General features: G+C 36.0%; 1 long non-coding RNA gene across 2 annotated transcripts in view; it reads left to right on the top strand.

Annotated features, from left to right (window-relative positions):
- The window catches only part of LOC120751844 (uncharacterized), a 72,703-nt gene extending 59,810 nt beyond the window's left edge, over nt 1-12,893 (top strand). Inside the window, exons 5-7 of one of the 2 annotated variants that reach the window (XR_005700540.2) lie at nt 5,852-5,949; nt 8,980-9,139; nt 9,258-12,893. This is a non-coding gene — a long non-coding RNA (uncharacterized LOC120751844). Of the gene's footprint in view, nt 1-5,851; nt 5,950-8,979; nt 9,140-9,241 lie in introns of both variants that reach the window. The other variant, XR_005700539.2, reaches the window with a different exon arrangement.
- Nucleotides 12,894-14,011: the final 1,118 nt, after the last annotated feature.

Raw genomic sequence — 14,011 nt, 5'->3', positions numbered from 1 at the left:
GTTTCTCTAAAAGGTCTCTTTTATCTCTTTTGGAAAAGAAAATGACAGTGTAAGTCCATGCATGTGTGAAGGAGAGATAAAAGAAAGATTTTAGTCAAATCACTTTGTTTCTCTTTCATTTCCAACTTCAACTATAAGGCCTCTGAGGGAGGAAAGTACAGAATTTTTTGGGTTGTAGTTTGTGGGGATTTCAAGTACTATTTTGATACAAGTAAATGAAAAAACCCCACATTCTTATAAATAGCATGACATAGAAGGGAGTCATAAATATGAATGGTGCCATTTGACCTCTTGTGCTTGTTTGTCAAAGACAAATACGCTGTAAGTGATCAAATACTGAAATGTTACAAGGCTGCAGTGGCCAGCTACAAAATAAACAAAATGCTGTATTTTTTAACTCAGTGGAAGACTCTTCAGGGCAACAGGTGTATCCATTCTAGCTTGTAGAGTACAAAGCAAAACGACTTCTTGGTCCTGACCATTCACCAATGTAATATATTATGTATTTATGGATGCATACACATTTATATGTATGTATAGTGTAATTGAAAGGTTGATTTCACTTGACAAACAGGGGAATTCAGCAAAAAGTAAGTGCACATTACTGCTTTCTAGCTCTTGTGTGGCTGGAGATGGGTCATTGCTGTGTTAGGATAGAAAGAAAAAAACAGTCCTCCAAAACTCTTTTAAGAAATTATTGAATACCTAAATTAATGGTAGATGTTAAATAAAGTCTGCCCTTAAAAAGAGCTTTTCTTACCACAGCTAATAGCATTAAATGATTTCAGAATTGAATTTTTGGAGTAGAACCCACAGAGAGTCAACTTCACTAAGAGTGACATCCAAGTCCTAAAAAAAAATAATACATTCATTTCTCAGGAATACAAAATTTGAAAAAGAAACCTGTGGTTTCTGTATTGCATTATATAAACTCTAATTTGCTTGATGATATGACAAACAGCATGAGAAGAACTTTGGCTGCATCTCCATTATACTTTTGTGGGACAGCCAAACAGTTTATTCACCTATATGCTCTGGATTCCAAAACCAGTTCTAATACCAGTGAAAAAATGTACAAAAATTGATGTCCAGTTTTATTAAATAATTATTTATAGTGAGTACAACTTGGAGAGGATTCAACAATACACTGAATAAAGATGCTTTCTGACAGCTGATTTAAATTTTACTTGAGAAGAGTGGTGAAAGGCTTAAAGTTCAGTGTGCAGTTCCCAAATCATTAAGGACTGTGCATCAGAGAATCCTTTTAAAACAACTGCTGATTGCAAATATATATTCACTTTTCTTTTTAGAAATACAGAAGAATTCAAGTGACAGCAACTATTGTTTATTCAAATGTTTAGATTTTCATTCACATGATCAACCAACACTGAATTGCTAGCTGACATGCTGAGAGGAAAAATCAGTTATAAATTCCTCCTGTACCTATGTATATTTTTTGAGATTCCTTCATTATAACTTTAATAACAAGAAAGGATTTTCTCTTCCTTCCCACTAAACATACATAAAATGTTATCTCTGCTGTAATACACATGGTATTTTAATTGCATTTCATTGTTCTCAAACCTAATTTTTTGCATGCTAAGTCTAATGATACTAGAGCTGGGAGCTGAATAAGTATTCACATGAGAGAATTTGGCAAAATGTATTATTATGCATAGTAAATCCAAAAGTGGGGGCTTTTTTCCTATGTCTTGAAGAAGGTCTAGTTTATTTTAAGAATGAGTTGCCATTCAAGATATAAACTTTATACCTAGTAAGTGTATTGCAGCCTTTTTTGAGAATGCTGTATTTCTTTTGTATAGCAAAAAATGACAGGTTCAAATTACATCATGGAGTGACTTTTAAGAGAAAGCAAATGTTTACTAAGTGATTAACTGTCAAAGAATCATAGTTATTAAGTTGGAAAAGACCTTTAAGACCATCAATATTTGGGACCTATTCTGAAGGATGCAAACCAGGTTTAGCTGCCCCAGTATGATGGATGATGCTGAAATGTTTCCTATATCTTTCCTATATCACTGAGAAACTTTTTATATTGAGCATAACAAAAAGAGGCAAACCCAAAAGCACAGAAATAAACAAACAAGCTCACCAGTCTTTTCCAGTAGCTAGTCCATTCAGAAAGAAGACTTATTGGAGTACTTGGAAGTAGTAAAACTGGTAGCCACCACCTAACACTGTTTCCTGGAGTTAATCTTAGTAATTATATCCATCTCTCAAATATTTCTTCCTCATCTGTAAAATAGTTACCTAATTCTTTTGCGTGAGATTTATGTGTGAACCACATGGCCTGCTGCAGGCTGAAGTGATGCTGGAACTCGTCTAAAACTAGGATTGTGTCCGGGGCATGCTCTGAAGCCAGCTTTTTGTTGTTTGAGTTTCTGTGGGTTTTTTGTTTGATTGGATTTTTTTCTCTTAAAAAAGAGGTATACAGGCATTTCAGCTGGTCAGAACAAAACTGAAGAACACATGATTGACATCTAATCTTATTAAAACAAATATGAGAATGCAGCCCTCCCTCAAGTCCTGTGAGGACTCTGGCTGTAGGTCAGGACAGACAAATAGCATATTCCTTTGTTATCAGCTGTTTGGGGAGGAGGGGCTTTGCATCAGAAGGTAAGGGCAGGATTCATTCAAGTGAAAGACTGTACAGGGAATACCTGTCTCATAGCTCTCATGGTTATGTGCTTTCAACAGAAAAAATATTGGGTGGATTCATGTTTTTTCAATTGGCTAAAATCACACGCTGGATGGATTTCAGTAATCTAGTGTTCACAAGACAAAGGCACCTACAATTCCCTTCTTTGTTAGGACACAAAATCACAAGGTCTTAATTTTCAAATTGAATATATATAAATGTCACTGTCTCCTGGTCACACACAGAAAACCAGAAAGTAACACATCCTACTGGTGCGATCCTGTTACACCAGTCGGTGTTCTACTTGGATCATACTTTAGAGTTAAAGGCTGGAAAGGAAACTGTGCAGGAACTGTGATTCCTGCACCTAACCAAACAACTTTCGTAAACCTTGAGAATATTGTTTAAAATGAAATCCCAGTTAGAAGTAACTGAAAATTTCTCACCTTTCTGAGCAATCTGTTTTGATGGTAAATGAAACCTATTGTTATAGTGCAAGTTAGCATTATTTTGAATTTCATGCAATTTTACCATCAGCATGGCTAATAATCATATGGGAAGAAAACCATCATAAAAGTAATTACAAAAAGGAGAGTGTTACCTATGTGTGAGGGTTAAATAAGATCAGTTTCTCACAAGTTTTTTTGTCTTAGAGTGTGAAGGATGTCATATGGAACGTGTTAAAGACCTACCCCCTCCATATGTAGTGCAATGAATTAAAGTTACTTGTCTGTTAACATGTACCGCCCTTGAGGAGACAGGGGAAAAAAAGGAACAGCAACAAAGGTAGTGAGGATCTTTTAAACATAGACTGACATGGCATCATGTTATTGTGTTGTAAATGGCATCAAAATATGTTGATGGGGGAATATTTTGGGAAAATTGAGTTCTGACATTAAATGTTTGTGTCTTAAACAAATATTTTTTCATGATGAATAAGTTGGGTGGGTGTGATCGGGACACGCAAAGCAATCACACAGAGATGAGAGATTTTGCAGGGCAGAGAGTTCCTCCAAGAGCCCAAGGCTGAGCTAAGGCCGAGAGCCCTCCTCCTGTTTATTTCTTACTTTTTATACATTTGTGGGTCTGGCTGTGGGTTGGCTTCTGGAGTTATCACCTCCCAGCCTCAGTGGCCAGACCAACTGTCAGTTACAATTGTTTTCAGGTTAGGAGTATGCAAACAAAGGACAGAGAATGAAAAACAAAGGAATTGTTTATGTTACATGTGTGAGAAAAGGCAGAAACTGCTCCGAATATTGTACAGTAGCTAAAAGGTCTGACTCCATCTTATGAACAATTAAAGGCTTTAAAAACCTCAGAAAAACCGGGGTGACATGTGGGTTGTGGTTTGTTTTTTGTTGTTGTTTTTCCGGCCCCCCTCCCCCCCCCCCCAAAAGATTGATAGGGCACATGATTTTGTCTTTGAGCATAGGTCAGGAGGACAACAGAACTTAATTTCTCTGTCACTCCTTCTGTTGGGACAAAACCAGGAATGAACATCACAATAATGTCATGTTGCCACAGAAGCTGGAGGGTTCCGCTGTAGTTACACATTTGTGATCTTAGAAAACTAAATCCCTATTTCAGTTTCAGCATCCTCCTGAAGCTGACAATGGAAATCAGATTAAAAAAATAAAATAAGAGCAGTAGAGTCTAGATCAATTATTGCAAATCTAGTAAGTGATTACTTCTTCCCGGCCCCTCTTCCACGTGTACAGATGCACTTGCCTGCTTTCAATAGCTTCCTAAATTGTAGAAGAAACTGTTACATTTAAATCATCTGTGCATCTTTTCTGTTGGAAAGTCCATTTCAATTGAAAGTATCTGCTGCCATTAGCAGATTTTTTTCTTTGTTGTGGCTAAGTAGTTTGTTTCTGACTCCCTTTCAGAGGCGTAAAATTCTGGTGGAGTGAAAAAACCCCAAACATATATATGCAATTCTTCTGCTGCAATTTCATGTGACCCTCTGATGTACAGGGCTTGAAGGGAGGGAATATGAATATGGAAACAACTTTCTTATCCAAGTGGAAACAGGTTTAGTCAGCTTGCAGGAGGGGTCCATAAACTTAATACAGTAGAGGAACTCACAGAGCTGTACTTTAATGGCCATTAATATCCTCTCCTGCGCATTCAGGGTCAGGATACATGGAATACATATGCTTGTATTATGAATGGAAGGAAAAATATCTTCTGAGCAAAAGAAAATCTAATGTTAATTAAAATTTTCAAGGGGTTGGGTTGGATAATTCTTCTTTTGTGTTATTAAATCTTTTTTGATTTTAATTGCATGAAAAAATTGACTGTAATTGTGATGTTAGCAAATGTTCATATTTGATTACAAACATCTGTGAATGCTAAGTCAAAGAATTGAATTACTTTAATTGGAGCAGGTTTGTTTTCTGTTTCTTCATGAGGTTTTTATATATATATTTTTTTTATTTTTTTTTTATTTTTATTTTTTTTTAAACCCCAAGACAGCCACACTGGTAATAAAGCTTATACTGTCAGTATGCTCACGATCATTCCTATAATCTATTCAGTAAGATCTGCTCCACTTTAGGTGAAAAAAAATCAACTGAGCATGCCTAAAAACGTCTAGAAAATCCTATTACACTTACTGAATTTCAGTTATGTATTTCAGATTCACATAGAATTCAATGAGTGCTCAGATCAAATATGAAAAACTGTAGCAAGTTTCCAATGTTGTGGACAGGGTTTCCCTCCCTCCCCCCTTCTGTGCTTAGAGAAATGAGGAAATTCTTCTCAGATATGGCAAAGGATAAAATGAAATTATTAACATGAAAACATACCTAATACTGTGTGATATGTTTTTAAACTGGAAACAAAGGTAGGATATGTCTTATCTGTCTGTCGTGACTCCCTGTGCATCTGTCTGTCTCTCTAGAGCAAGTCAATAAAAATGATTAGAGCTGGCATATCACAACTGTACACCCTTAAAGCATGGAGCAATAACACTGTGAAGGAAATTTTTTTCCTGACCTTTTCAAATTACATCCAACTGTCTAGGGAATTTCTCAGTGACTAGAGGTAATAAAGTTCAATCCGTTTTGCCGGTTGGCTTCAAATTTAGCTCCTCAGAAGCCCTGACTTGTCTATTCTTTTTATCTTGGCCTTGGCATCTATTCAGTACAGTAATCCATGCATCTAATCTTTTTTTCTCTCCCTTCTCAGGTTTAGCTGGTGGATCATATTGTGAAATCTGCAGCCATGAAAGGCCCTCCATTTACTGCACCCTTCAAAACAAAATGTTAGCATGGGAGGCTAAGCTGGTATGTTGCTTTTGAGAGGCTCTTGTTGAATTTAATTAGCTTTTAGATTTCATCTCGATCTCACATCTCAGATTTAACCATTGTGTGTGATTTAGGCTTCACTGACTTCCATTATTTAAAAGTTTTCCAACTTAGCTGTGCCACTTTAGAATACTAAGGGGAACGTAAAGTTTAAAGTTCATTGTCCTAAATTGATTTTTATTTAGTTTTTATGATATGAGCTCAGAAACAGTAGAAAAACAGCCTCCCAGGAAGTTAGGATTCAAGTGACGAAGACAACAGTTTCTGCATGTCTTGTGTCTCATTGTAATCTATAAAGAAAAACTGGAAATAGGCAACATTTTTAGCAAAATATTTCTTAAATTGTTTTTAAATTTGTAAAAACTGGGCTTTACTGCTGTCTCTTCCCTGAAATACTAAGCCTGTGTTTAGATACATATCTGATCTGCTAATGAATGACATGAAGAATATTCAAATGTATGAGCCTCTAACCTGTAAAATGCTTGCTTTTAATCATGCAAGTAACACATTGGAAGATATATGTAGCTATCTTAATACAGTTGCAAGGGCAAGGAGTAGCTTTGGAATAGTTTGGTAAAGATAGGAGATTTTTTTTTTTTCTGAATTCTTCTTCATTTTGATTCTCTCGTCTGAAGTGAAGGGAACCATGGTCAGATGGGTAAAGTACAAAATTGGGAGTTTACAGATCTTGTCCCTGTATGTAAATGGGCCTCTGCTAGGACTGTAATGTTTGTCAAGTCACTCAACCACTGTATCATAACCCTGGCTATTGTGAAAAGCTCTCAGGGAGTGCTCAGCAGAGGATGAGCACAGGTTGGAATCTGACTATTTCACTGTGTTTAATTGATTCACCTAAAATAAAATAGGTTCATTTTTAATCAAAATATATTGTGCTCCATTGATGCTAGCCATGTTGAAAGTGAAATAATCAGTAATCTCTCATGCCTGAAAGAATGGCATTCTCAACAAAATTACTGAGGATATCTTTAATTCTGAAATTAATTAAGGAAAAACAGCACCCCACATTGGTGAGGCTTCTCGCATTCACAGGTTATTTTTTTTAGTGTCCTTACTGTCTCTTCCTGAAAAGAAATGTTGTTAAATTGACAGATCCAGTTATATTTTTAATCAAGCAGGAAGTAAGCATTTCAAAATTACTTTATTAGTTTAGTGCAAAAGAGAGCACACCTAAATTTGCAATATGCTAGATCGTGTCCTTGTTTCAGAGATAATATGGAGGGACATACTGGAGTGTACACAAACACCCAGCTTCGTATTAATATTAAAAAAAAAAAAAAAAATTGTGTGGATAGGTTCATTTGCTTTCAAATCTTGGAATTTTCACTGATACATGTAGAGCTATATTTTAGTAGAACCAACTGTTTTTCAGCCTACATGAATTAGGCTTCTGATTCTCCAGCATTCAGATTGGTCTCTAGATATGGAGACAAGCAATCCAAAAGGGTCCATAGTTTACCAAGTATCAGAGGTCTGAGAAATACCTCATGGAAGTAGCAAGTTTTAGCTTCTCAAAGCAATGCCACTGTTATTGGCTATATCTCTATATATCTTATATCTCTATCTCTATCTATTTACAGAAGGTGCTTGAAAAATATACAATAAATATTCCCCATAATATTTCAGGCAGAAATACATAGGAATGGGATAACTTTGAATGGAAGTGGGATATTGAGATGGGGGTGATGCAAGTTTTCTTTCACTGAACAAGTTCTTATTTCCAGAATTCTTTCTAAATTACAAACCCGAATGCTGGGCAGCAGCAGTTCTGGTTTTTTTTAGCATACTGATGGTTTTCAGCTCAAAAGCATTGAAAATTGATTTTAAGGGGAAAGTATTTTTCTTATTTATTTTTTTGTTTGTTTGTTTGAATTCCATTCAGCACAGTATATATTACATAAAAGGATCTATGTTGTGATATCTAAATGCTTACACTTCATTTCTTGGAGTGTCTGTATGGGCAACCATAAAGCTAAAGGTGTTGTTTTCCACTCAGAATGTAGCTATGTTTTACTTTGTCAAAGCCATGCATTATGAATTACTGAAGGTCTCAATAACTCAGGACAATATATCAGTTTTTGTCATTAGTGAGGAATATAGGAATCTTCTTTGAAAACTAATCTATTCCTTAAACTAGCTAATTAAAAAAAAAGAAACAAACCACAAGTGTCTTTCAAATCAAACGTACTACATTATGTCTTATAGTGGGAAACAACAGATGTCCTGATGTTTTCCCAGTTTAATGTCTTTATAGCTTTCATTTCTATTCTGTCTTTCATGTTTTTCACAAATAAGGAGTACAATAATAGTATACCAGGCATAGGTGTATGAAAAATAGTGTTTCAGCTTTGTTTTTCCCTCAGTTAGAAGAGATCTAGTTTAACAAATCTTTTTGAGAAGAAAATACTGTAGATTGAGTCAAAGTAACTCCTGTCCACGCATCAGTGATGTTAAAATAGGAGATTGCATTGTGCTTATCAAAGGGATTGTGTGAATGTTATTGATACACTGTTGTTCAGCGTTATTTATATTTTCATTATTAGTCTATAAAGTCTTAATAATTAGCTCTCTAATTTCCCAGGAAAAGCATGGTAATTTGTTTGACAGGTTGAAGGAAGAAAAAAAAAAAAAAAAGCTGACCAATCTGGCACTGTAAGTTAATAGTACAGAACAAAGCACAGTCATAATTAGTTGAGAAAAGGACTTTCCCTGTTCATTCCAGTTCATAATAAAAAGCGCCTCACCAAAGTGACTTAGAAAATAATACATTCAGACTGAGCAGAATTACTGCCTTGCAGATTCTATTTATCTGTAGCTTAAAAAGCAGCTGCGTTTTTGTAAAATGCAATGAATGTGGCAGTCCTACTTAAAGGTAGAAGAAAAAGAACACCCCTTGTTTTGTAATAAGGGCATTTTCAATTTAAAAGAGAGAGAGAGCCTGTTGTGTGAAGTATGGTTATTACATTCACTGTATTCTATCTCACCCACCAGGAGGCTAATAACGAAGGAGTCAGTGAAGGAGACCAATGCCACGAGGGTTATCTCACAGCCCCAGATGCTGGATAAGTTGAATGAGGCAGAATCACTTTTGGATGACATTCAGGAAGGCCTTGAATGATTATCTGGTGAAGAAAAGACTATTCTTTCCAAGGTAAACAGTCCATTTCATCTGTTGGGTGTTCATCTGTCTGCTGTTGGTGTAAAATATGTTAATATAAATACCTCTAAAGTCCATTTCTTTATCATTTTTCAGATTTTTTTTTCCCTAGATGCAGCAATGATCTCTTAGGAATCCTTTTTGAGACTAAGGATCCAATCCACCTCCAACCACACCTAAGGAAATGCTTTGAAGGAATTGACAAGCTCACTTTTAATCACAAGAGAGAAATTACCCACATGGAGTCAGCAGAAAATGAAAAAGTAGAGCTCGTGCTGCGAATAATTCCAGCAAGTGCCAAGGGGCTAGTTGAGAAATGGCTTCATGAGGTGAATATCTTTAGCTCTTACTTAGGGTTTGGTTACTGTATAATCATTTTCTCTTTTAGGAGAAATGAATATTATAAGCATATACTAAATAGCTCTCTGAATATTTGCCAAGATATTGACAGATTTCAGTCTTATTGTTGTTATTTATTGCAAATAATTTAGCATCTGCAAACATGCAGAAATTAATTCTTATAAAAAGCTCTCTTGAATCAGGCTGTCAGCAGAAGTTGGTCTCTGTCTGAAACTATATGTGTGAATATATGTTTGAGTCTACATGTATGTGTTTTTGTGCCTTCATGGTGTAATGTCTGTAGCTCAGGAGAATAATATGTAAAAAATAATCAAAGAAATGTAAGATTTTGAAGGCTTCCCTCCACCCTGCAGAAAGTGTCTCCCATTGTGTTGGAGGGGCTTAATATCCAATCATTTTGACAAAAGGGAAAAGAAATTATGTCACTGATAACATCCTAACCTTTCCCCTTTGGGCCCCTAATCTAAATTCATTGGTTCCAGTACGAAATTAGTTTGGTGACCTTTTTTGTTTGCTTTATTTAACCTTCCTCTCCCAGCAGATGGGAATGGGACCTTCCATTCTTTTTTTCTTTCTGGCCATTTTTCTTCCATATGCTTACCTTTCTCCTGGGGCAGGATCAGCCCCAGGAATCCCACTTCCCCTTTGTTCACTGTTGTGGGTACTGGTCTCATCCTCAGTGGCTTGTCCCTGGGTGCTCCCTAAGCAAGGGTAAGCGGCAGGGACCGGCACCCAGCTCTAGCAGGAGAGGGGAGGGGAGCTGGGGGGTTGGTATTTTTATAGCCAGATCATTGGGCAGAGGCTGGGGGCGGGGAGGAAATCCCTGGGCAGTGAAACCTGGATCAGGTGGCAGGTTAAAGGTGTTTGGCCCTATTCTGTACTGTGTTTCTACTGGCTGGGTGAACAAAGCAAGACTGCATAAGCCACATGGTGAATCCCCTTTTCCCACACAATGAAGCAGCAATGTGCCAGCTTTGGATGGAGCCACTTTAGGACTGGACTACATACAGTTTAATATGATGCATCTGCATCATTATTCAGGAAGGGAAGGGAAGAGGAGGGGGTGATTTAGGCAAGCCCAAACACTTCCCACCCTGCTCTCTCTGTCAAGCCACCAGCTTGGTTTTGGACTAGTTTACAGACCAAGTTGTCTTCCATTAAAAAAAAAAACAAAACAAAACAGTGACAAGTGGATAAGTGGCAGTCCCGAGGAGCTTAGGAAAAACCCAGATTCCCAAACCTGTGGTATAATTTTTAGTTTTCACTTTCTTGCACGAATGAAACAGAGTTGAGGGAAGTGAGCGGAAGTGTTTACTTAAATACATCTATTTTAACCCTCACCTAAAAACAAATGGGAAGGTTTGGTTGTGCATTAATCTAGACCCAATTACTGTCTCCTTCTCCCTCAAAAGTGCAACCTGAGATTAATGAATATAAACTAGAGTTTCATATGCAGTCTTTAAGTCATTTGCATGTTTTATGCATGACAATTGAATTTATTTATGCACTTCCTTTCATTTAATGATTTTTCGCTCTTTTCTATGCTATCAACATTATATTATACAACAAGTAGGATGTGGTAGGTGACAAAGGATAGCAGTATATACATCAAACCCAAGTTTATTTTGAGTTCTAGTGTCAACACTAGATCAGAATTAATATTACCATGCCAGTGGGTTTACATGGCTGGGAATATGTAAAATATTTTTGGTAAAAGCATAGACTTTTAGCTTGAGACGTTTCTGATGCAGCCTAGTTTGCTTGCAAGTGCACAAGCAAAATTATTTTCAAATGGCAGTTAAATTATTGTATTGACTTTTCAATGACCCTAGAGACTTGTGTTTCTACTTGGCCAATTAGTAGTAATAAGAAGATGAATAGTAATTACACTAATAAATAACTGTGTTCAGACCAGGACCTCAGTATTATAGTCTGGGTTAGAAAATAAGGATACTTTACAATTTGTCTCATTTGGTCTTTCATCAGGAGAAATATGGACTTTGGAGCTATAGTGAATTTGTCACAGCCAAGAAGGTTAAAAGTCCTAGGGATGATAGGGTCATATTTGACAGGTGCTCTGTGACAGTAGCTGTTTCAGTGTCATAGCTAGGAAATCTTGTTCTGTTTCTGCAATTAAGTTCAGATATCTTAAAGATGTCTTAGTGCTGGAGTCTGATTTTTTATAATGCATGCCAGGAAGTTACTAAGGAAAATTAGGAAAAAGATACTGGTAGTGGTGCTTTTATAGCGTTTATCTATACCAGTTTCTTTTGTGTCTCTTGTCTTTCCTAATGTCTTGAAAGCTTTATGTGGAAGTGATATTTTTCTGTGGTGTCCTGTCTTTTATCAGTGAACTAAATGGTTGTGTCTTGTGATTGTTGATTCTCATAGGTAGGAATGTGTTTAAAGGCTAAAGCTCTGTTGATTTGTGATGTAACCATTTCAGTGTCTTTCTTGTCATTGAAATGTAGTTCAAAATGTTCAGTAATGTAGCATGAAATCATTGGTTAGTTTTGGAATGGTGGTGAAATCATGTGAAGAAAATAAGTATTGCATCTGATCAAGATAAATTCACTCTAGTGTTTTATGGCTTTTTATTCCTATGTGATAGTAATAAAGTCTCATGTAGGGATGGAAGCCATGAAATACATTGTGAAAAATCATCAACTCAGATGGGGCCATCAGGATAGCATGCTGTAGTTGTAGAGTTATTGAGAATGATTGGAAGATGGTTTAGTGTGTCATCACTTTGACTACCATGTTTTTGCATTTTGTTTCTTCATCCTTCACCCATGTAGTTTGATGAGAGGAAATCAGTTTGTAATGAGATGATCCATCTTTACATCAGTGTTCAGTATTTAAATTGCTCATACATCTTTCATTTTCTGCCAAAGATAACACTGTATATGAAACCCTTAGCTAAGAATTTAATATAGCTAATAAACACATGCCAAAATGAATACAAAGAAATGCCAATTAATTTCTAAATGCTTAGAAATAAGGAAGGAAAGAAAGCAAGGTCTACCCTGTTAGCAACTGGTCCAGATTCTTTGCTTCCATGTTTAAGAGCAAATCTGAGAGGTAATCCAGGGATTAAAAAATAATTATTTTCTCTATTGCATGTCTTTCTGAAAGTTCTTGTTCTTTTCCTCTCTGGAATTGAGATGAAGGTTGTCAGTGTTGGGCTCAGAAAAAATTTCTGACAAATTCCTTACAGTGCTGCTATTCCACATATTGCCTTACTGCTCTGTCTCCTTTGCTTTTGTGTACCAATTTCCTTTGGGAATGTTTTGGGGAATGTTATTTATTCTGATGCCACTATTTCCAATTTTTCTGTTTTAATATTTCTCTGAACCATATGTTAATAAACATTATTGATTTTTTGGTACTTTGACTCCTTTATTATTTCTCTTAGGTGTGATTTTTTCTCCCTGCTAAAAATACTGACTTTATTGTAACTAAGGTCATCTTCTGGTAAAAAATCCCAGCAATATCAGGCAAGATGTATATTTCCCATTTTATTATAAATTTTAATTTCTTCTTTAAATCAAATAGCACATGAAGAAATTAATCATGATTAACTTCCCAGACATTGTGTGGCAATTATTTCAGTCTTACTTGGGCTTAAAAAGGGTAGACACAGATTTGCTTCAATAGTGCGAATGGTGCCATGTGAAAGAAAATTATAAAAACCACACTGTAAACCACTCTAAAACACATTATCTTCAGACTCCTATTAAAAGAAAAACTGTTTTCTTCCTTACGTATTAACAAGATTTTTTCCAATAGTATCCAGGATGTGTAGTATAAGAGAATAAACCGTGGGTTTTTTTCAACTTTGTATTTGGCTAAAAAAAAAAATTGTCTTCATCTTTTCCATACCTACTTTGGTATTATTTCAAGAGTCAAAAATTACAGTACTCTGAAATAACACCAGAGGTGAGCTTATCCTTGGAAACCAGGCACTAGAATGGCCTAAATGTGCTACAACAACAACCCTCTTCAGGCATGTTTGCATTCCTTTGACTACTTCAGAAGCAACTCCAAGTGCCCATGAGCGTTCAGCCCTAGAGTTAATGAGCGATGACCTGTCCTGGAGTGGTCACACCTTAAGGTGTTAGTGGAGGAGAGAGTGTTACTTTGGGATTATATTTTATTTCTTGTAGTAGTTCTTCTTTACTCTGTTCTTTTCTGAAAAAAATTTGTATTTATATCCTAATTATTTTCTTTTCCCTCTGCCTCCAGGGCAGAGCTGATCTATTTAATTATTTTCTGATCACGAAATATGCTTTCCAACAAATCCTGAAATATGACTTAATACATACTTCTTTGAATCATGCATTGTAGGACCTTGACAATCAGGTTTTAAGTGACACCTTGGCATGATGGCAAAGAGAGTATTTTTCTTGTCAGTGTCAAATTGAGTAAAAAGTGTGTATGTTTAAAATGTAGTCAGCTGTCAGAAAAATGTAAGATCTTGTCACAAAGATAAAATGTTAAAGTTAC

The sequence above is a fragment of the Hirundo rustica genome, chromosome 4 (genome assembly GCF_015227805.2).
Source record: "Hirundo rustica isolate bHirRus1 chromosome 4, bHirRus1.pri.v3, whole genome shotgun sequence".
Classification (NCBI taxonomy): Eukaryota; Metazoa; Chordata; class Aves; order Passeriformes; family Hirundinidae; genus Hirundo; species Hirundo rustica.
The sequence above is the reverse complement of the archived record's forward strand: the minus strand, read 5'-3'. Positions and strand labels throughout refer to the sequence as shown.